At 41.1% G+C, this 22,378-nt stretch overlaps 1 protein-coding gene and 1 pseudogene across 1 annotated transcript in view; both read right to left on the bottom strand.

Annotated features, from left to right (window-relative positions):
* LOC111155836 (AF4/FMR2 family member 3) overlaps window positions 1-22,378 on the bottom strand; it is a 531,558-nt gene that overhangs the window by 361,423 nt on the left and 147,757 nt on the right. The gene's annotated exons all lie outside the window — the stretch shown is intronic.
* Window positions 11,599-12,896, bottom strand: LOC111155837 (annotated as a pseudogene).

Here is a 22,378-nt window from a genome sequence, read left to right as displayed (position 1 = left end):
GGTAATAAACTCAAGGCTTGATTCTGGGGGCCCGGGAAACTGACTGGAAGTGGGTATGGAGATGATGCCTTTAGCTTTTGCATTTATCATAACTGACTGAAAAGCACATTTAGTAACTGAACATTCCACTGCATGCAAATTATACCTCAATTAAGAAAAAGGTAACACAGTTCCTAAGAATTAAGAATCATTACAAGTTCTTAGTTAACATCCTTTTTCCTTTATGCCTTGGGTCTTTCCTTCCTCCGGATGAAAAAAGCCTTTTTCATAGCTCTAGTCCTTTGGCCACTTCTCGTGGAATGGTGGTAAATATTTTTTAGCCCAGCCTGTTGGGAGCTTTCAGCTAGGTGAAGCTACCCCTCTGCCAGGTGTCCCTGAAAGGCTTCTCAAATGTAATATAGAATATTCATGCACGTGCTATTTACTCCCAACACAGCCATCCAGAGCATCAACCTCATAAATGTTTCATGTTTTAGAAACTTTTAAAAAGAACAGAGTTCTACCATCACCCCTCTCTTGGGAGAGTTTTAAACCATCATGCCAAATACAGTATGTTTTAAGCAAACTTTTCTTCCCTCCACAGGAAGCATGACAGTAACTTAGCTCCATTTTTGATAGGATAATATAGCAGAAATCTTAAGATAAGATGAAACCGGGGCTCTGTTTAACCTTGATCTACCAGGATCTTCTGACAGTTGCCATCTCTTCAAACCAAATGCCAAGTTGCTCAAAGTTAAATGGCTCCTTAACAAGTTATGGGACTGTGCACACAAAGGGTTGATAAAGACTTTGTTCTGAACATTTGTGATGCTTACCAGAGTACAGATTGTCAATTTCTAGATAAAAGCTTTCAATGCTAAAAAGCGTATGTTGTATCTGGAAAGAAATATGCTTTGGGCTTAAGAATCAGTAAGTACTTTATTTCACATTCTATCCAAGTATTCGCAAGAGCCGCAATTACAAGTTCTATAAACTTAGAAGTTAATTTGTATTTTTGCAAAAGGAACATTTAAAGATGACTAGGAAGTTCTGAATTGCAGTTGGGTGGAAAGTGAAGTCCAATGAACTCATTCAAAAGAGATAAAGCGGGGTGCCTGGGTGGCTCAGTGGGTTAAGCCTCTGCCTTCGGCTCAGGTCATGATCTCAGGGTCCTGGGATCGAGCCCTGCATCAGGCTCTCTGCTCAGCGGGGAGCCTGCTTCCTCCTCTCTCTGCCTGCCTCTCTGCCTACTTGTGATCTCTGTCTGTCAAATAAATAAAATCTTAAAAAAAGAGAGAGAGATAAAGCACATAGTGACAATAGTTGTTCTACGGCATATGAGCATGTCTATAATGCTGACGGTCTAATTCATCGAATCAGATATTTTAAAGGACTTGGTCCATAGTTCTTTGGCAATAAAAACTCAATTTTGCTTTGGGAAAAATATTCCCAAAATAGAAAATTTCTGCATCCTTCATTTCTGAGATTTGTGGAGCTTAAAAAAAAAAAAAAAGTGTGGTGAGGGGAGAGAACATGCTATGATCTACCCCACTATGCATGTACTAAGCATATTAAATGTGTTTTTTGGGGACGCCTGGGTGGCTCAGTTGGTTGAGCGGCTGCCTTCTACTCAGGTCATGATCCCAGCATCCTGGGATCGAGTCCCACATCCGGCTCTTTGCTCATCAGGGAGCCTGCTTCTCCCTCTGCCTCTGCCTGCCACTCTGTCTGCATGTACTCACTCTCTGACAAATAAATAAGTAAAAATCTTTTAAAAAAAATATTTTTTAAAAAATGTGTTTTTTGCCTCTATAAAATCATACTACAGAATTCAGTTTTAATGCTGCACTTCTTACTGTTACAATTAAACCACAGTAAAGAACTAAATCATTAAACCTACATATAAAGGGTAACCAAATCCTGCTTTAAGAAGCATCTCTGGTTTTGGACTATGGGATGGGCAAGAGAGAATTACAGCAGATAGCTTAATGTAGGGAGTGAGCTTATCTATGAATCACCTTGCTAGATACGACCCTCATAAGAAGAAGATCAGATACCAACCCAATTCAAGGTATTCTCTATAGGTTTGTTGTAACATTTTCCCCTTGAGCTTCCCTATCCTGTCCTTCCTCTTACAAGTACCACTGAAAAAACTTTTGTGCCCTACACTGGACAGGGGATTGAAGATGTTTCTTTTTCCCCATAAGACATGCCTCAGGGACTTAAGATTTTTGGAAAGAAAACACATACACACACACAAACACAACACATACAGAACAATACAATTCCTCCCTCTTCAGCTAGCACAAATCTTAAATATTCTTCAAGGTTCTATTTGGGTAACATTTCCTTTGAGTTGCTTCCCTGGTGTTCCCAAAGAAATCAAGCTTCCTACTCACATCCCAACTTGCATCTCTATCATAGCTCTTATTTGATCCTGCTATGATCTATAGTTTACGTCTAATGATGTTAGTACTCACAAAATAAGAGTTGAATTCCTGACCTTTTCATTTAAGTTTGGGATATGTAAGAAGACTATCATTAACAGGAAGGTGAAGTAGTGAATATCCTTCTTTAATTACTATCACCATTCCTCGGTCTGCCATATTATGTAACAAATTCAAACTTCACTTTACATTTGCTTATTGCTGTACATTTCACCATTAATTTGGCAAAAATAGCAACATCAGGAGGTCACTCTATCACATGCTATGTTTCAGATTTAGAAACTATTAAACTGACATATAAAACCCAAAACGCTACTTCATCAACTTAGTTTTCCCACATCCACAGACTCCAAAAGGGAATTTCTATTTTAGAACTAAACCATCGAAGCAAATGACTAAGGCTTTTATTATTAATATTATTGTTGTTACAGATTTTCTTTCCTTTTGTGCTCATATTGATTCAAATTTACTTCTGGCTTGGCATGGGTGACCAATCTCTATTTCTTTTCAAGCTCAATGAGAATATTTTCCTACAAATTATGTTTATTAATTTAGGTAAACACAAACCATTCCAAGGAGTGATTCTCACTAGCCCAGAGCACGATCTAGGAGTTTATGTCTGTTGCTTTGTATCTCCTTGAGGTCCAGGACCACACATTAATGTGCTGTGTTCTTGACAGACCACGGCACCCAGTACATAGTCGGTATTCAACCCTAGTTTACAGAATGGATGCCCTACATTTAGTCTTGGGCAGATGAAAAGACAAGGAAAAATGAAGAAAGACAGCATACTGAAATCCTAGCTTTCCACTACATTCAGCTTTCCTTTCTCTGCTTCTTCAAGGGCCCAGTGTGTGAGGCTGTCCTGGCAGGCTGAGCAGCTCAGAGGCCAAGCACAGGTGGAGGAGGGCAGAGTGGAGGGCACACACAGAACAGGACTGGAAACCTCAGACCCTGATATCAGCTTAGCACACAGAAGACACACAGCAAATGGCATATATCATTCCAAGGCCCTTAAGCTGAGCTTCCATTCCCAGGGAGCTGCTTTGTTATGAGGGAATATGTCTCACAACTATGGATCAGGAACTGATCGTGTCCCTTTTATGCTATAGGCAACCATGTAGCTGTTTAATTAATATCCGCAAAGGCTGGATAACGTATGGCAATGAATCACTATATTGTACACCCGAAACTAATATAACACTGCATGTTAACTACACTGGAATTAAACTAAACTAAAACAAAATAAAATAAAAACAAAGACAACCTGAAAAAAAATATATCTGCAGGGGCTGCTCAGAGGAAGATGAAGTTGTCATTCATACATTGAATAAACATTTATTGAGCCCCAGTTCAACTGTATGAGGAGCTGAGGATATAAGAATCAAGGATTCACAGTCCTCAGGCCTTATGGAGTAACTTGCCAGGGGGTGATGGTCATGACATCGACCAATAAGCATAAGACCAGACCCCCAGTATGTATGCTTAGAGAAGAAACACAGCTGGTGAGAGCAAGACAGCAAAGTGTGAACACACGGGTACAAGAGCACAAAAGGAACTGAAAGCGCACTTCTGAGTCCACCTGCCACCCTCTACGAGAAGCACATAAGCCCAAGGGCATCTGCAGCCAGAGCCGGAGACATGTTGCTCCATGTTCAGGTGCGAGTTCTTGATGCTTCTCGCTTTCCTACTGAGCTCGTTCTATTATTTAAAGATACATATGTTTCCATACAGCAAAATCTCTAACCAAACCACCCACTTCACACATTATTAATTTATACATTAACAGACAGAGGACTGGCTACATTAGAACAGGTATCAACTGTTCTTTGTGGGAGATGTAGGGCATCTCAAAGACAGTTTTGATTAAGTGCAGTTTTATCTCATACCCCAACTTTGAATCTGATGGCCCCACTGGATGTGCAAAGTGCTTTAAACACACAGCACCTGGATGAAGGGACAAGCCTGATGCGTCTCCAGGGCTTCAGGGGATCAGAAAGGATCTATGCTTTTATTACTCAACAACTTGCTTCAAAAACACCATACACACTTAATAATGCTTCCAATCGATCTCTTTGTAGGAACTTGATTTCTTTCCTCTGCACATATTAATAAATCAACAATTAAAAATAAAATTTCTGAAGTCAAACCAATCAGAATTTTGCCCACTAATGTACATCTCCAAGTAATCTAAACAAAAGCATCACAGCCCATATGCTAACCCTGGGTAATTTCTGCTACGTCTCCTAGCAGCTCCCATGGTCTCACACAGGCTCAGGGTATAAGCTGATGTGTAAGCTGATATTGGAATTCTCTTGATAGTAGAACCCTGTCTCCTTGAAGGAAAGGAGGTGAAAGTTGCATCTCTCATCTCTCAACTTCTCCTCATACTCCTACTTGTACAAGGCAATGCTCACTTAAAAGTCAAAAGCTAAAAGGAGATGAATAATTAAACAATTTTCCAAAGGTCTCCAAATGAGCCAGAAGCAATCCAGCCCCAGTGCCCCTCCAGAGCTCTAAACCTTAAAAATATTAAAGTGTCCTAATCAGAGAACCATGAATGTATACTGAGAAACCACAGAGCACGTGGGAGGCTATTTCATGCTTCAGAGCCCACAAAGCTATTGTGGGACAGAGGTACTAATATGGGAAAGAAAATTAGAGTTCAAGGCTAAATAACTTCACAAAAACCTCAGAATGGTAGTTAAACAGCATTATGTAAGTCTTTTTAATATGCACGACATGAAGTCAGAGATCCTTTCTTGAATATGTTTCCAAAGGCTCTTTGTCCTATAAATATTTGCAAGTAGAGGCTGATTTTTATAGGTCATCTTCACAGAACATTGTCACCTAATTATATTTATATAACAAGAACAGGCTGGACTTTGTTCACCAGTATCAGGTGGAACTTGAAAGATACCAATGATAAAAGAATCTTCCTTCAAAAGCTAAGTAACCGTATCTACATAAACCAAGTTGAGTTACTCTTTTTAGCATATTGCTTCAGGTAAATAAAGCTGGTACTGCTCAATCTTCAACAGAAGAAAAGTCAGAAAAGTGAGTTACAGTTGCACAGGCAGGCCTTGGCGATTTGTTGGGTAAGGCGATACCACTGCTGTGGTTTGTGATGTCCCCAACCTCAATTCATTTGAACAAAGAATTGCATCACCCCGGCTCTAAGGGACCTGTCAAATTAGTGTGGAGTCCATTCAGATCCATTGTCTTGGAGTTGCCATAGCCTCTAACTGTAAGAATGCTGGTCACAAAACACCTGGTACAGCAGTGTCTATATACAAATCACAGACATGCCACAGAAACCAAACTTTTGGGACTTGGATTAGATGCTGTATATTAAAGCTACTTTTTACAAAAGCACAAAAAATATTTTAGACCAGTTTAATATATTTCAGGCTATGATTTAAGAAATGGCATGGGTAAATGTCAGTAAAAACTTTATTAAGTAAGAGAAAACTCACAACCAATTAGATTATGGAATAAAAATTAATTAAGCCCGTGGATCAACTCCATTCAAGAAGAAAAAAAGGATATATTCCTTCATTTCATCATGAAGTCTGACCACCTACCTCTTTCAGTATAGTTTCATGTTAAATTTATGTTGACCTTGGTTATCTTTTTATTTTTATTTTTATTTATTTTTTTTTAAAGATTTTATTTATTTGACAGACAGAGATCACAAGTAGGCAGAGAGGCAGGCAGAGAGTGAGGAGAAAGCAGGCTCCCCGCTGAGCAGAGAGCCTGATGCGGGGCTCGATCCCAGGACCCTGGGATCATGACCTGAACCGAAGGCAGAGGCTTTAACCCACTGAGCCACCCAGGCGCCCCAACCTTGGTTATTTTTTTAAAAATAACTGGTTTCTCTTTCCCTAGGACTTCTCATACGAATCATCTGAAAAAAAACTACCTTAAAGCATATCTTTTTACAGAAAAATGCTCTCTTGGAACAAAGCATTTTTGGACATCACATTGCATTGCTCTTACTTGATTTAAGTCCATACTATAATAAAGTAAAAAGAAATTCAAAAATGTTAAAATAAATACATTTTGAGTATAACATTTCACAACCAAAATAGCTTGAAAACAGTGTTTCCAAACAAATGAAAACGCTGCGGTGCCAACAAATATCTGAGAATGAGCCTCATTTTAAAATACAGTTTGACATGTTCAGTGAAGGAGAATCAGGGGTAAATTCATTATCATGCATTTCAAATTTTTATTTTATTTAAATGTACATCTGACTTCTTTTCATGTTTCAAATTCAGGAAAGCAGAATATCCTGGGATATTAAAATATTTTCTGGATTATATAGAGATTGCCACAGACCTGCATACTAGCATCTCTCTTAACTTTAAGAAACTGTTGACTCTAGCTAAGAGTGTTCAGTGCACAGGTGAGGTCAAGAGGATAAGCTTGGTTTACCCAGACCCTATGCCTTCCCACCAAGAAATGATAAGAGAAGGTTTATACATGGAAAGTGAAATAAAAAGTCATACTTCCTTTTCTGAGGATTGTAATCTAACAAGACAGACAAGCAGAACTAAGCAAATAGCTGGTCCCAGGAAGAGCCCGGCAATGTTGCAGGGATGTGAGTACAAAGTTATAGGTGACCTGAGCTTGCACTGCCAGCTGGGTCTTCAGTGTGATCACTGTAGGCTGGTCCCCTCTGTCACAGAGTGCTGACTAAGCCCTGACCCCAGCAATGGATACCATGAAGCCATCTGAATGTGCCAGGAACTTGCTTTGTGAAGGGAGAAGAAAATTGTCTGGTAGGTGAGATAGGCTACTCTCCTCTCCACCCAACCCTCCCTCTCTCTCCCTCTTTCTCTTTCACTCAACTCCTACAGTTTGGCACTCTGGGACAAACCAGGCTTCTGATTAAAGGCAGAAGTGACAGGGGTCCAAAAGTGTTGATTAATGCGTGCACCTACTATGCAAATCTGTGAGACGGGTGACCAGCCTAATGGCTTTTATATTTTTTTAAAGCATTAGCCGCTGACAGGTTAAGTTTGCCCCCAGGACTCAGAAGTTAGCGCCAAAACCCAAGCTCAGATACAGGTACTTTCCAAAGTATGGTTCCAAAGGACATATTCCATTTCCCTGCGGCTTTAATGAGACCTGAGAGCTGTCCATTTATAATGGCTCCCACAGCACTTCTGGGAGTGACTTAGTAACTTGCCTAAGCTTTTACAATACTAAATGCCATCAACCACTAGTTTAAGATTTAGAATTGAAATTCATAGAGAATAGGGTTTGAGGTCGCTGAGTGAGTCTTGGCTTTTTTTTTTTTTAAGATTTTATTTATTTATTTGACAGACAGAGATCACAAGTAGGCAGAGAGAGGAGGAAGCAGGCTCCCCGCTGAGCAGAGAGCCTGATGAGGGGCTCGATCCCAGGACCCTGGGATCATGACCTGAGCCAAAGGCAAAGGCTTTAACCCACTGAGCCACCCGGGTGCCCCGAGTCTTGGCTTTTCTAAACTTCACAACATCATAGAAGGTTCACAGTTTTAAAACACAGAATAAGCATTGATTTTCATGACCCTAGGATCAGTTTGATTTATAACAAAATCAACAACATGATAAAACAGAAATAATGGCATACTCCCCACCTCATTATTTTTGGTCAGCTTATCTCTGGGTGTGAAGAGTCAGGACCTAAAAGTAATATCCATTGACTAGTTGGTGAGCTCACAGCACTAGCTGAGATGTTAAGAATAGCAAGCTACATGCTGGGCTCATGTAGCACTCAGACTCTGGCCACCAAGAGAAGCTATATGCAATAGTTCCTTTTTCAGGGATCTGTATGGCCAGGAAGCAGAGAGGACCCTTCTGGGTACAAACTGAGAAGGGTTCCAGCTTTGAGGAGGCGATGAGGTATTAGAAGAGCACTGTTGGGTTCTTTTCCTTTTTCACTTCAGTGAGTACTTCAAATCATCATTAGTCATGGAGTACTGGTTAAAGATCACTGGGATAATTTTGTTGTTGTTTCATTTATATAAACATAAGTATAAATAATTTGTATTGCAAGGTTTGCCATGTGCTCTCTTCAGTCCATGGGGACCCCAAAGAACAAGATATACAAAAGCACAGTCCTGGTAATGATAGAGATGAGGTTCATTTATCTTCCCTAATTTAGCACTATAATCAGTGTACAGATGAAACAGCTCACTCTGCTTATTTTTCTCATGGAGAAAGAGCATTTCAGAAGATACTTCTCTTCATTCCAGATTTTATGCTGATTAAAAAAAAAAAAACAAAACACCAAAAACCACGATTTGGAAGTAGAGCACCCTCCAGTTATGTGGGGTAAGTAACAGCCACCACCAGGAGAACTGTTCTGCTACACAGCTGTCCCCTGTGTCAGTGGCCTCTCCCACAGCCCCACTGGCAAACCCTGCTGACTCTCCTTGTTTGGGGCAGTACTGTACTGGAACCCTGCGTCACCTTGCAAACTGTCTACCTGCCCAGCTATCCTGCAGAACTAGGTGGGCAGGGACAGCATCTTGCATTAATCTGTGTCTGACAGGTACAAAATGCTCTTTGTTAGTTGTTAGTTCCATGTTAGTTCCATGCTCTTAGGATCTGAGAATGTAACTCCAAGAGTTTAAAAGGCTACACAGAGAGGCAGCAAGGTCAGCATTTTCCATAGGACCCTGTGGACTTCATAGTTAATCATATTTTCCAATTAACTTTTCCACAGTGCTCCATAGATCTTCTTGTTTTATTCCTGATCCTAATGTACAGTTTCAATAATGTGGGGTTTTTTAATTGATGTTAAATAAGCTCCCAGAAGTTGCATTGCAATTAAGTAATTTCACTGAAAGGCAAACTAGATTTGCTTGTCAGATAATAAATACATGTATGTTCATAATTAAAAGAGATTTATCTTTCCAGAAAGGAGCATAATGGAATGAAGAAGGTGGTACTGAAATTCTGAGCTCCATACAATTAATGATGCATTTCACCTGAGATCTTTTTCAGAAAAATACAACATTCAGAATAGTAAAGGCTTGAAATGAGTTTGAGGACCTAGCAAGAAAGTAACAAGCTTAAACTAGAGGTGGTGGTATTTAGGTTAAGGATCTGGAAGTCTCTCAAACACAAGATCTGATAGCTGGTGGAAAAGATAACTAAAGACGGCTGGAGGTATTTAATAATAAGGCAGTCCCAGGAGAGAAGCGGGCTTCAGCTCTAGTGCCAACCCCGGATGAGCAGTACTACCTTCCCTGGGTCCTGTGACTTCCTCAGCACAAACACCCACTGTGTGCTCCCAGCCTGGGGAGGCAGCACCAGCATCTCTCGGGCAGCCAGGAATCCCCATAGATGGGTTTAGAACAACAGCACAAGGAAGTGAAAGAGACTCTGTATAAAAGAGAGTTGGGTGAAGAACAGAACCTTTGCCTGACATCTCCCCGTTAAAAGTTGGACTCCTGAAGCTTCTCTCCAGCAGAGTCCCTACATACCCTCAATGGTGATGGAGATAGCGCTGTCTGGATCAAGTGTATGGGTCTCTTTCAGTTCCATGGTTTGACATTTGACACTAACCTATCAACAGGGCTTCTGCGGGTCTAGAAGGTAAGCATTTTATGTGAGTTTTCACAAAGTTCTGAAGTTGGAAGTTTCTGGGAAGACTCCTCTGTGACCCAGCATATAAAGAACTACAAAGGCAATTCTCTAAAACAACATAGCGACACAGGGCCACAAAGGTGCTACACAGGTGTCCTTAAGTGCCTCACAGGCAGCTAAAGACAATCAAAGCAAATCAGCTCTCAGGAAGTAGAGGTGCAGGGTAAGGACAGAGAAGGATGTCCTGCAGACTTCCACCCTGGCGATGGGGCAAAGTGTACCACGGGCCTTAATCCAACAGTCAGGGCTGCAATGAACCTAGACAGAACAAAAGGCCAGATCCAGGCAGACTTTCTGGACAACTTGTATTAGAATAGATATGATATATTCCCTCTTCTCATCTGCCCCCAAAAGGAAGAAGCTTGCACTCCATTCCTGAGAAGGGGCCAGTCATGAGGGAGCACTTCCATCCTCACTCAGCCTGCTCCCTCATGACTCCCTCCCCGGGCTGGAGGGAATTTTCCTATCACTGCTTAAGAGAGAAGGATCAACATGCCTTGGTCACTCTGCTATTTTGGCTTTTTCTATGACAATAGTGCATTTTTAAATTTATGATGCATTTTTAAATTTACAGTTGATATACTGTACTTGGAATGTTCTATTAGTTTCGGGTGTAAAACATATGGATTCGACAAGTCTATACATTAGGCTATGCTCACCACCATAAGAGTAGTTAGCACTCTGTCACCATACAATGTCAGTACATTTTTTCTGCTCTCCTGCCATGCAGAAAGCTTAGCTAGGCAGGGCCTGCCTCTCAGGAGAAGCTGCAGGTGTCCAGCATTTTCCAAGACCACTGGAACTGGAATGTTGAATTCTGGGGAGAAGAAACACAGATCGAAGGCTACCCTCTGTAATCCACTTGACCAGCTGAGACTTTGACATACATGTGATTGTCACTTGTGTCCTATTTCCCAACTAGTCCTAGATTCAGGAGGGGACAAAAGGCATCTCTTCACATGCCTCTTCACACTCCAGTACCTTTATGTTTGAAAAAAGGAGGCTTCCTAATGTTTAGCTTTAGCAAGGGAATGGCCAATGTCCACTGTCACTTCCCATATGTGTGGACTTTTTTTTTTTTTTTAAGAGCAACTGCTGTAGGGGCGCCTGGGTGGCTCAGTGGGTTAAAGCCTCTGCCTTTGGCTCGGGTCATGGTCCCAGGGTCCTGGGATCGAGCCCCGCATCAGGCTCTCTGCATGGCAGGGAGCCTGCTTCCTCCTCTCTCTCTCTCTGCCTGTCTCTCTGCCTACTTGTGATCTCTGTCTGTCAAATAAATAAATAAAATCTTAAAAAAAAAAAAAAAGAGCAACTGCTGTAAACAGAGCTCATTCCTTTTTTTCATTGTTTACATAATATATTCAGGATCACGTGGTTTCTAATGATTAGAATTTTGTCAAGGAAAGGAACAGAAGACAGTGGCTGAGAAGCACATCCCCCCCTCATAAAAGACACCTGAACAGTATGCTCAGGATGACTAATATTAAGGACTTGAACATAATCGTTTTCCTCAGAAGAAACAATCTTAATTTCTAAAGATAATGCACTTCTGACATCTCAGCTCCTGGTTTCAGTGGCTACACACTGTGTACCTCTGTGCCACACTTAGGACAAGTAAAGTACACGTCAAATAAGAGGCTACTTTTAACACAGTAGTAAGAGAAGATATGCTCACACCCTATGGTTTGAGGCATGGTGGGCCTCTCTCCACACAGAGAATACTGTTTGCCGCTGGTGGATAATGTAGTGTCACTATTAGGAGTACTAGTAAGAGGACTACACCATGAAGACAACTTATCAATTTCTGGATATTAATAAGTGGTAAGAGAGGGGAGCCTCGGTGGCTCAGTTGGTTAAGCAACTCCCCTCAGCTCAGGTCATGATCCTGGAGTCCCGGGATCAAGTCCCGCATTGGGCTCCCAGCTCCATGGAGAGTAAGCTTCTCCCTTTGACCTTCTCCCCTCTCATGTTCTCCCTCTCCCTCTCGCTCTCTCAAATAAATAAATAAAATCTTAAAAAAAAAAATAAGTGGTAAGAGGAAAATCAGAAACTCAGCAAAACCAGGTCAGAGAAGTTCCCTATTCACATACTCAAAGCCAACATCACGTATGTTTGGGGCTTGCAAAATACAGAATGAATGCGTAGGAGACGTTCTGTCGAAGTTGCAAACTTGCCCCTCTGAAGGAAAGTCAGGAAATTAATCAGCCCACCCAATTTAAAAAGTCCAACCATGATATTCATACACTGCCTAGCTTTCCCAAATGATGCCAAATGATGGTTTCATAACAGGTCATAGCAGCGCTCTTCCAGCCACGTCCCGCCAATCGTACACAAAGCATACCATAGCTTCTGATTCTTACTTGGTGGCTGGTACCTCAGCTTTGGGGAAAAATCATTTTTGTACTGAATATTCAAAATGGATTGTCCCATGGTGGCATTTTTAGAGTAGCTGGTGAATCGCCACAAGAATGCTTTCACCTCTGGTTCAGAGTGGGCTAACAGCCCTGGCTTACATCGATGAAAGCACTGAGAAAACTGGGACCAAACTAGCTGCTCCAGGGCCTTGTTCAGTTTAAGTGTATCCAACTGACTTATTCTTAGCACTCTGTTTGTTTGTCCTTTTCGTGTTCTCTTCTCTGGAAGCCATGTGTTCTTTGAGGGTCTCTTACTGACAGGCAGTTAAGAAGGGAGAAGTTTTAGGAGTCTGCGAAACGCCCCTGTTCCATGTAACTTTCTCTGAGACATTTTCTGGGAAGCCTGGCTTCTCCTAGCAGAAGCTGGATTAACTGCCCCCCTGCACTTTTTAAAGGATTTTATTTGTCAGAATGAGAGACAGAGAGAGAGAGAGAGAGCGTAGAAGCAGGGGGAGTGGCAGACAGAGGGAGAAGCAGGCTCCTCACGGAGCAAGGATCCCGATGCAGAACTCGATCCCGGCACCCTGGGATCACGACCTGAACCAAGGACAGATGCTTAACTGACTGAGCCACCCGGGTATCCCTTTGTGTGGCCTTCCTTTATCCTCAGCCATGGAGACAACTTGGAATTTCTCTTGACACGGTGTTCACATGGACTGTCACCACCAACAAACTGCCACTGTGACATGAAATTATCTGTTATCCCAGACCTTTACATATTGGACACTCGCTGTATTCCTTTCTGAAGAACTTCGTACTCTACTTAGCCAGAAAGGTTATCTGGGGTCATCATTCATTCACTCACTGTACAAATAGTTAATGAGTAATTTATAACTCAAATGGGGGAGCAGAAAACAGTTATTGTCTTTATGGGACCTCTTTAAAATAATGAAGTACTGAGGATAAAAAAGTACCATGAACCTTACTGAGAGGACATATTCTCACCACGCTAGGGGTATAGTTTGGAAAGAAAGAGACTGAAAAGTTCAAATATTCCCAGAGATGGCAGACCATCTGCCAGGGGTGAGTGTGATGATCTTATGTTCCATATGACAACAGAGAACTTCCTGAGACCTTAGTCCCATCATGAGTATTTCAGGACTCTACAAACAGTCCCATAACTAAAGGCCTATGGTTTGTCCTAAAATTCTAACACCACTTCTCCATTCTGAATATACCACAATTTGAAACCACTTCAGTATTTTCCATTCCACTTAAGAATGTTAGGGGAGGGGGGTTGGGGGGGTGGGATTATGGACATTGGGGAGGGTATGTGCTATGGTGAGTGCTGTGAAGTGTGTAAACCTGGCGATTCACAGACCTGTACCCCTGGGGATAAAAATATATTATATGTTTATAAAAATAAAAAAAAAAAAAAAAAGAATGTTAGGGGAGAACTGACGAACTTGCAAGGGGGAAATGAGAACCTCAGCTTGATGCAGCCCAGCTGCAAATAAACACGCTTCCTGGTAAGTGACCCCAGCAAGCACCCTCAATCACAGGAGCTGCATGACACAGCAGTCAACAGAAGCAAAAGAAATGGAAGGAGGTGGGAAGAATATGGATTCAAACAAAACCCAAACTCAAACCCCTCCATTATTTACATTCTAAAATCAGAAGAGGAAAACCTCCCAAACTAATTGGTTGATCTTGGAGCCTAGGTAGGTAGGTGAGCAGGAATGTATGTAGGTAGGTAGGTATCCATGGTGAGAGTGAGTGAGACAGAGAGAGAGAGAGGGAATTTTCCAAGATGCTTGAAAGGAAAAATAAATATAACCCAACATTCACGTGTTTTTCATTTTTGTTTCTTTTCCCCCATTCTGCTTCTTCCTCCTGTCCCTCAGAGACTACAGCCCTCGGAGAAACGGAATTGGGTATTAGCTGGCTAGTAATTAGAGGATCTAGGTTTGCTGGTACGGAAGGATTAATGAGAGCTAGCCACACGATGCTCAGCTAATCCCTCACCTGAGGTACCAGGGGCTATTATGGCCTGGTGGTGCTGTGTGGGCAGGAGTTCCCAAGAAATCGAGACGATCTTTTCCTGACAGCTTCATAAGCTGAGTGTCAGCACCTGGCTTGCTTTGATGATGGTTTTACCCTAATCAGACCACCCAGGAACTGCAGGTACAAGAAAGCCAGCTGAGTTTCAGGGACATGTCCACGAAGCTACAGGAGGATTACAGAAAAAAGGCATTCTTTTTATCTGTCAAATCCATATACATTCCTACACAGACAGGAGGAAATGCCATTTGGGGCTGTGTGCTTATGTAATTTATAGCTTGTGACTTCATCTTCTAATTTTTTTAGGACAGTAAGAAGTTATACAATATTCAGGAACAAAGTCCAACTTCAAACTCGGAAGTCCCTAGGAAGGAAGAAAGGATTAGGGTGCATTCATTTGGTTTGAAGATGCTGGCCCCAGTGAGAAATTACTGGACTAGTGAAGTGTGAACACACTTGTTGGAAAGGTGAACACTCTTTAAAGTACTAATGACCTTCATTAAGAAGAAGTTTCTGCTTTCAGTAATTATTGCCTGCATTCTCTGACCTCAGTCCAGACCCCAGTCCAAGCTGGGTATATCTGTGGCATCATCCCTTGCCAACGCTGTCCTCAGACACTCAGGTTTAATACAGGACATCTGTGACTATTTGATGCATTCCTAAACCCAAAAAGTAACATTCTAGAGTGATTATTTATATTCAGGAAGAAAAGCGGAGAAAAGTACAATGTATTTCATGATGGACAGGCATAAAAATCAGTGATGTCCAGGTTGGAAAGGCCCCGAGAGAGAAGAAAAAAGAATAGTACCAGCCCCATTTTCAAGGAAATTTCATAGGCAAATTAGACAAGTATACAGTGAAATTAGGTGAGCAATATTGCTGGGGGCATGTTACTTGACCTCAATGCAATTCTATCATATAGTAAGAGTATGTATCTGATGTGGCTGTGTCGAAGGATCCAGTGAGTTAATATGTGTAAAGTACTTAAAATAGTACCTGGCACACAGTAAATAATGATGATGGTGCTGACACTAATAAGGATGATGTTACTGTTGTAATGGTTAATTTTTTTAAGCTTTTTTTAACTGAACTATGGCTGATCTATGTTACATTATGTAATGGTCAATTGTATGTGTCAACTTGGCTAGACCACAATACCCAGATATTTGGTGAAATGCCATTCTAAATGTTGCTATTTTTAGGTACTTTAGATATTTTTAGAGGGGATTAACACTTAGGTCAAGAGATTTCGAGTAATGCAGATACTTTCCATAATGTGGGTGGGCCTCATCTAATCAGTTAAAGGCTTTAAGAGAAAACAACTGAGGTTCCTGAGGAAGAGAGAATTCTGCCTCCTGACCTCCTTCAAATTCAGGCAGATTGCAGCATTAAGTCTACTCTGGGTCTCCAGCCTGCTGGCCTGCCCTGCAGATTTTAGACTTGTCAGCCATCATGATCATGGATCCAATTTCTTAATTTCAATCTCAATCTCTCTCTCTCTCTCTATATATATATATTCATACTTTTATATATATTCATATAGATGCATATATATACATATATATCTTCATATACATATTTATAGATACTATGTATACTTTTGCATATATATATGCAAAGAATATATGTATATATTCTTAGTATACACTATACTCTTACTATATGTATGTATATGTATAAATATGTATGTAGGTATATGTACACACACACACACACACACTACTGGCTCTGTTTCTCTGGAGAGCCCTAACACAAATGATATTCTCTTTTTTATTATTATTTCATGACCAAAAAAGATGAGAGATATACCAGGGATCAATATTACAAACAAGATTTCAACTTGACTAACTTTTTTTGTAAGGCCATCCTGTTTGATCTTGATTCCCTGAGAAACTGGCAGAATGTGAAGAGGATAATTTACTTAATGCATACCTAGTTATTTCCTTTCTATTAGAAAATAAATACAAATGTTTAATTAAAATAAACAAGTAACATTTAACCTTCTTGATTACACCAGGGGCAAAGGTCTTCACACCCAACTCACTTAATCATATAAACATAACTTAGTTCTTGGATTTAAAAGGGAAAAAGGCATCCCTCAGTTCCCCTCTTCACTTTGTTAAAGAACACCTAAGCCCTTTCCTATGGAATAGTTCCTATCAGTTTAGACTTACCCTGTATCTAAGAAACATTTAAATATTTGCAACAAATGCAAATGAATTGTCCAAGAAGAAAAATCCAACTCCATACAGCTTTAGAAAGGCTATGATATATTAAGAAACTAACAATTTTCTTTTTATTTCCTATCTCCAGACAGGGACAAATAAAGATACTTGTTAAAACTAAGCTTCCTGGGTGCCTGGGTGGCTCAGTGGGTTGAGCTGCTGCCTTCGGCTCAGGTCATGATCTCAGGGTCCTGGGATCGAGTCCCGCATTGGGCTCTCTGCTCGGCAAGAAGCCTGCTTCCCTCTCTCTCTCTCTCTCTGCCTGCCTCTCCATCTACTTGTGATCTCTGTCTGTCAAATAAATAAATAAAATCTTTAAAAAAAAAAAAAAAAAAAACTAAGCTTCCCAAAACATCCAATATTCTGACTACTTCTGCTAGATTAATGAAACACTTGAAATGTAAAAAGTGAAATTTGTATTTCTTTCATTATCTGTTTATGGCATTAATCAGAACTGCTTTGCTAATTACTCTATTGTCAGTTTTCTATTGGGATAAATCTAAGGTATTAAGAGTACATAAGAGCTTTATATTTAAATCTTGTTCCAAATGATGACTACATTGTTCTGATGGGGCCCATAGCATTGAGGTTATAGTTGGATGTGTTATTCTGTATTGAGCTAAAAGCTAACTTAGGCTAAAAGTAGCCTTCCACAACCACTGAGATCTTACATGTTTCACTAAAGTTTACCTCCAAATTTAAATGTCTGATATAGCAGGAAACTTGTACTATAACTTAAATCAGGAGACCCTGGTGTCCCACAGTTTCTGTGTGTGTTTGCATATGAGTGTGCATGGGGTTTGTGTGTGTTGTTATAGTTAATCTGCTATTTGGGCTTTCCTCTGTGACTATAAAATATTTTACACATATTAATTAGAAAAATATCCCTCTGAAGAAGTAGGTAGAATTTTCCAGTTTTCTAAATTATCTTCCCAGATAATTCGCTTCCAAAACTGGAACTAGAACGAGGAGGCAATTCTAAATTGTCACGTTTTCTCTCCGTCCCTTGTGTTCTCACCTGTTTCATGACCACCTTCCCCTCGCTCCCTTTTTTCAAGTTCCAGATTTCTAGGTCCATCATAAAAGGAATCAACAAGGACTCTGAGCATTCCCAGGATGCACTTCGGAAACCTTGAACAGTTAAATGAGCTTCTGTTGCTACTGAGAGTAAACCAGGATCCAGTGAGCCCTGCCAAGGAGGGTCCTGCTGAGCATTCGTCATTAGGGTAGGGACGGGGACCAGAAGGGGAGTTTCTCTGGCAGTTAGAAAAAAAGAAACTGGCCTAGCCCTGTTTTAAATTGACAAAGACTGTGAGGAATTCCTTAGAAGATTCAGCAGCCATTCCTGCTACGAGAGGCTTTGCTTGAAAATTTTCTTGGACTTTTGTGTTAGGAGCTAACAAGTACTATGTTATTGTTATGTGTTGGGCTTATTAGAGCAACTAGCATACTACGTTCAGGAAATCTAGCAGTTTTACATAATATCAATTATATATAGTACTGGCTTATCACAGTCCATTTTTCCCTTCTTTACTAATAATACCTGAAATTTGTTGGACAAGGCAATGTACCCACTTTAAAAACCACTTTTCCTAGTTTCTGCTGTGACTACTCATATGCTAAATCCTACTGAGTGGAATGTAAAAAGTTACCTGGTGGGGCTTCTGAGAAACTTCCTTAAGAGGGGACTTACACAGCTAGCAGTCACCATTCTGCCCATCCCCCTTCTTCCTCTCCTGTCAGGAATAAGATGGTGATGGCCAGAGCTGCAGCAACTATCTTGCGACAATGAAGCAGCACTGAGGATAAAAGCTACGCACTAACGATGGTAATTAAAAAAAAAAAAAAATGGGCCTGAGCCATTGATAATATTACGGTTAGGCAGCCTGTTGAGATCGATTAATCAAGCAATCAATCAATCATTTAAAGATCCCTGCAATCTATCTCCCAAGTAGCTGCAGTCACCCTTTTTCCTAGTCAATTATTCAGCCTCTGCTTAGTGCCTAATGTGAGCCAAGTGCTGAAGGTACCAAGAAGGGTGAGACATACTTCATGCCCTCACGGAGCTAACAGTCTTCTGGGGGAAACATACAGGTAAGGTGCAGAGTACGTGTTGTATGATAGTAAGATGTGTGTTATTAACCCATTCAAAAGAGGTCTATTAAGTCCCACTAAGTTCTAGATACTCTCCCAGGGATACGATAAGGGGTTTATATCTAAATGGCAAGGAGAAGAGCAAATTGGGAGAACCAAAACCAAAAACAATAAGATTAATGAACAAGACAAGGTCAGAAAATAGGGGTGCTGTGATAGTGAATGACAGCTTGTAGCCAGCAAAGGCCTCTCTGTAAAGGTAATATTTAATAAATAAAGTTTACCTCCAAATTTAAATCAAGATCCTGAACAAAGAGAGAAGAAAAAAAGAACAAAGCTGCCCTGTGGAGAGCTGGGGGAGGAATGTTTCTGGCAGGAGGCAGAGTTCCTGCAAGTGTCCCAGGCAGGTATAGGCTTAGCATGTTGGAGGATGGTGTTAATAACTCCGAGAGAGAAATTAGTCCTGACTGGGGTGGGGGAGGGGGAAGTTAAGGACATTTCCCAAGTTGGCCTGGGCTGCAGCCAAGTCCTTCTCCTCTCTAGAGCACAGAATTCCCAGCAGAGAAAGAGCACAGTGATGGAACCCCCTCTCCACACTCTCCCTCATGCCCTACTCAGCAATACGCACCACTAACTGTGCCTCACTCCCAACCTATTTTCCTTCACTGAGAAATCATCCCACGAGACCCAGAGAAAAACAAACAAGCAAACAAACAAAACAAACTGAAGAAACCCATCCTTTTCCTTCTATATCAGGGAAAGTAATTTTGGCAGCACTGGCACTTTAGAAGCAGTCATCATGACGGAGGAAGGCCCAGCCTGGACAGATCAATGGTCACGTAGAAGTTCACTAACACACCATTCCTGTTCAAATGTTGCCTGGTACCTCAGTTCAGAAGAGTCAACTGCAGCTTCCCTGGCCAGACGCCAAGCCAGTGTGGAAGAGAAGCAGCCCAGGCCCTCAAAGCCACAAGAGAAACTGAGGCAAACTCAAGCCTTACTCCAAAACCCCACCCTAGTTCTGTATGTGGCCCCAGGAACACGCACCTATATGTGCAGGACAGCACCTGTGTCCCGAGTACCCTCCGATGGCTTCATGACACTACCAAGCAGATGAGGACATCACTCATCTTTTGGTTTAGTTAGCATTATTTAAACAGTTGGAAGTGTAGAAACACACCAGTCCACTGACTTTAGCAGATTCCGAGGTGATATATCCAATTTTCAATAAATGATGATTGTTATCATATGGACAACAATTCTTTGATCAATAAAAGAAAATGTGACACTCTCCTCTTCTCAAACCAAAACATGCTCTTTCCCTCTGGGGGAAAATATGTGGGTTTATCAAGTGAAAAGTTTTTTCTTCATTTTAATGAAGATCATTTCTTTTCATAGATTTACTGCACTCAATAATTGTCAAGTTATTACCTGGTGATCTATTTCTAATGAACTCTACTTGGTTAAAAAAGAAGCTGAACGTGGAAGAATAATTTCTCATTGGTTTCCTATTACCTTTCTGATGACTATTCAGTCTCTCATCTAAAAGTAGGGCTGGTGATGGTTTTGTGGAGTTTTCTGGTGATTTCCCTCTTACATGTTTCTCTCAGATTAGCACTTTACGTAAAACTAGGACTAGTAGATCATTTGTCCCATTGATGCCTCTATTTGCAATTTTTGCCCGATCATCTAGATTAGACAGAATGTTGTCTCTCAACCTAATCCATGTTGTCTTCGTAAGTTCTCTGTGTTCAAAATAAGCCTACTTATATTGACTTTTTGTTCTAATGGCCCAAATTGAGATTGGAGTTGATGATGTTGGGGTGGAATTGATTATATTTTTTACATGTTGTCCCAGTGTGGATATTTCTCATTATAAAATTAAAGCTGTTTAAATGTTATTATCTGTTCCCCCATCAGGAATAACATCCATATGTAGGAATGTCCTAATAAGTCAAGTGGGATTAATTAGACAAAAATTCAACTTTAGGCAAAGCAGACTGTGAAAGGATGGTGGTGGGGAACATAAACTCCCACTTCTTCAAAGTGCAGAGGTTGGTCAAAGCTTCCCATCTTCATCAAATTACACCACCTGCTAGGGGTTCAGGCATGGAAGGAAACATGGAGGGAGCCATGTTTTCATAGGCGGTCAAGGAGTTTACACTCTAAGGATGAGTAAACATGCTTTATAACTCTTTGTTTTTTAAAGTTTTTCAGCAGTTACGTGCTACAAACCATGCTTGACCCCAGAGGTACAAAGAAGAAAAAGACAAAGGAGTGAGTAACAGAGCTAACCAAGGAGCTCCCCTGTAGCCAGGGTGACAAATAATCGGTGGCCCACACGACCCAAGTCCAGGAAGAGCTTACTCTGCAATGTAATCGTCAGACTATAAAACAGACATTTACATTTAGTTAAGAAAGGAAATGGACCTTAAGAGGTTGTCTGTTGAGGTTTTTTTAACTTTTTAATTTTTTTAAAGATTTTATTTATTTATTTATTTGTCTGAGAGAGAGAGAGAGAGAGAGGTAGAAAGGGAGAGAGTGTACAAGCAGGAGGAGCAGCAGGCAGAGGGAGAAGCAGGCTCCCTGTGGGACTTGATCCCAGCACCCCAGGATCATGACCTGAGCCAAAGGCAGACACTTAACCAACTGAGCCACCCAGGTGTCCCTCTGTTGAGTACTTTAAAACAGACTTAGAGAAAATAGTCCACAGGGGGTTTGGGTGATTCTCTGACATAAACTCTAATGTGATTCACCCATTTAAGTATTCCACAGTTAATGGACACCGACTATGTATGAGCTGGCATTACAGAGGCAAGACATGATCCCTGCTCTTGAGATATCTTGTCCTCAGAAATAAGTGAGTATACAGAGATAGCTCAGAATACAAGACTTATTGCCTGCAGGCTGATGCAGAAACAGGAACCAAGCATGAAGGAACCAGAGATCAAAGAATGGCCTTTAGTTGGTTCTCAAAAGATACACGTGATTTCTAAGACCTGTATACTTTTATTGAAAATCTATGTTGTAATTTCTACTCTTCAATAACAACAGTGGCTCCTTCTCCCTCTGTTCACACACTGTCAGGATCACTTGAATATATGTACACAGAAGACTTACAAATGAGTAAGTCTCCACTATCTAATTAGCAAAACACAAGGCAAGAAAACCATTCTTTGACTAGGTAAAACCACTAGCCTAATGGGACTCTAAAGTAAATTGTAACACTTTCCTTGAGGACTCTTGGCAAAGAGAACCTTCTCACCACTTCCACAGATGGAGTGAAGATGGAGTGAAGAGTGCACGGTAAGCACACTGGGCGCCTTCTCGCCTATGAAGTCACACTGCCCACCTAGGCACCCCAGCGGACCCTGCCACGGTGCGGTCGGTTCTGGCCCTTTCTCCTCTTCCTGAAGGGAACTGAGAATGGCAAGTTTCTGCTTTTTCCATCTGTCCAATTTCCAAAGTCCCCCACCGTCTAGCCGGAAGAATCGAGAAACTCACTATCCATCTCACCCTCACTGGGGAAACCCTATGGGGTCCAGGTTATGCAACAATGATTTCTTCAGACAGCTTCT

This window comes from Enhydra lutris, unplaced genomic scaffold, assembly GCF_002288905.1.
Source record: "Enhydra lutris kenyoni isolate GAN:26980312 unplaced genomic scaffold, ASM228890v2 scaffoldscaffold44, whole genome shotgun sequence".
Lineage (NCBI taxonomy): Eukaryota > Metazoa > Chordata > Mammalia > Carnivora > Mustelidae > Enhydra > Enhydra lutris.
The sequence above is the reverse complement of the archived record's forward strand: the minus strand, read 5'-3'. Positions and strand labels throughout refer to the sequence as shown.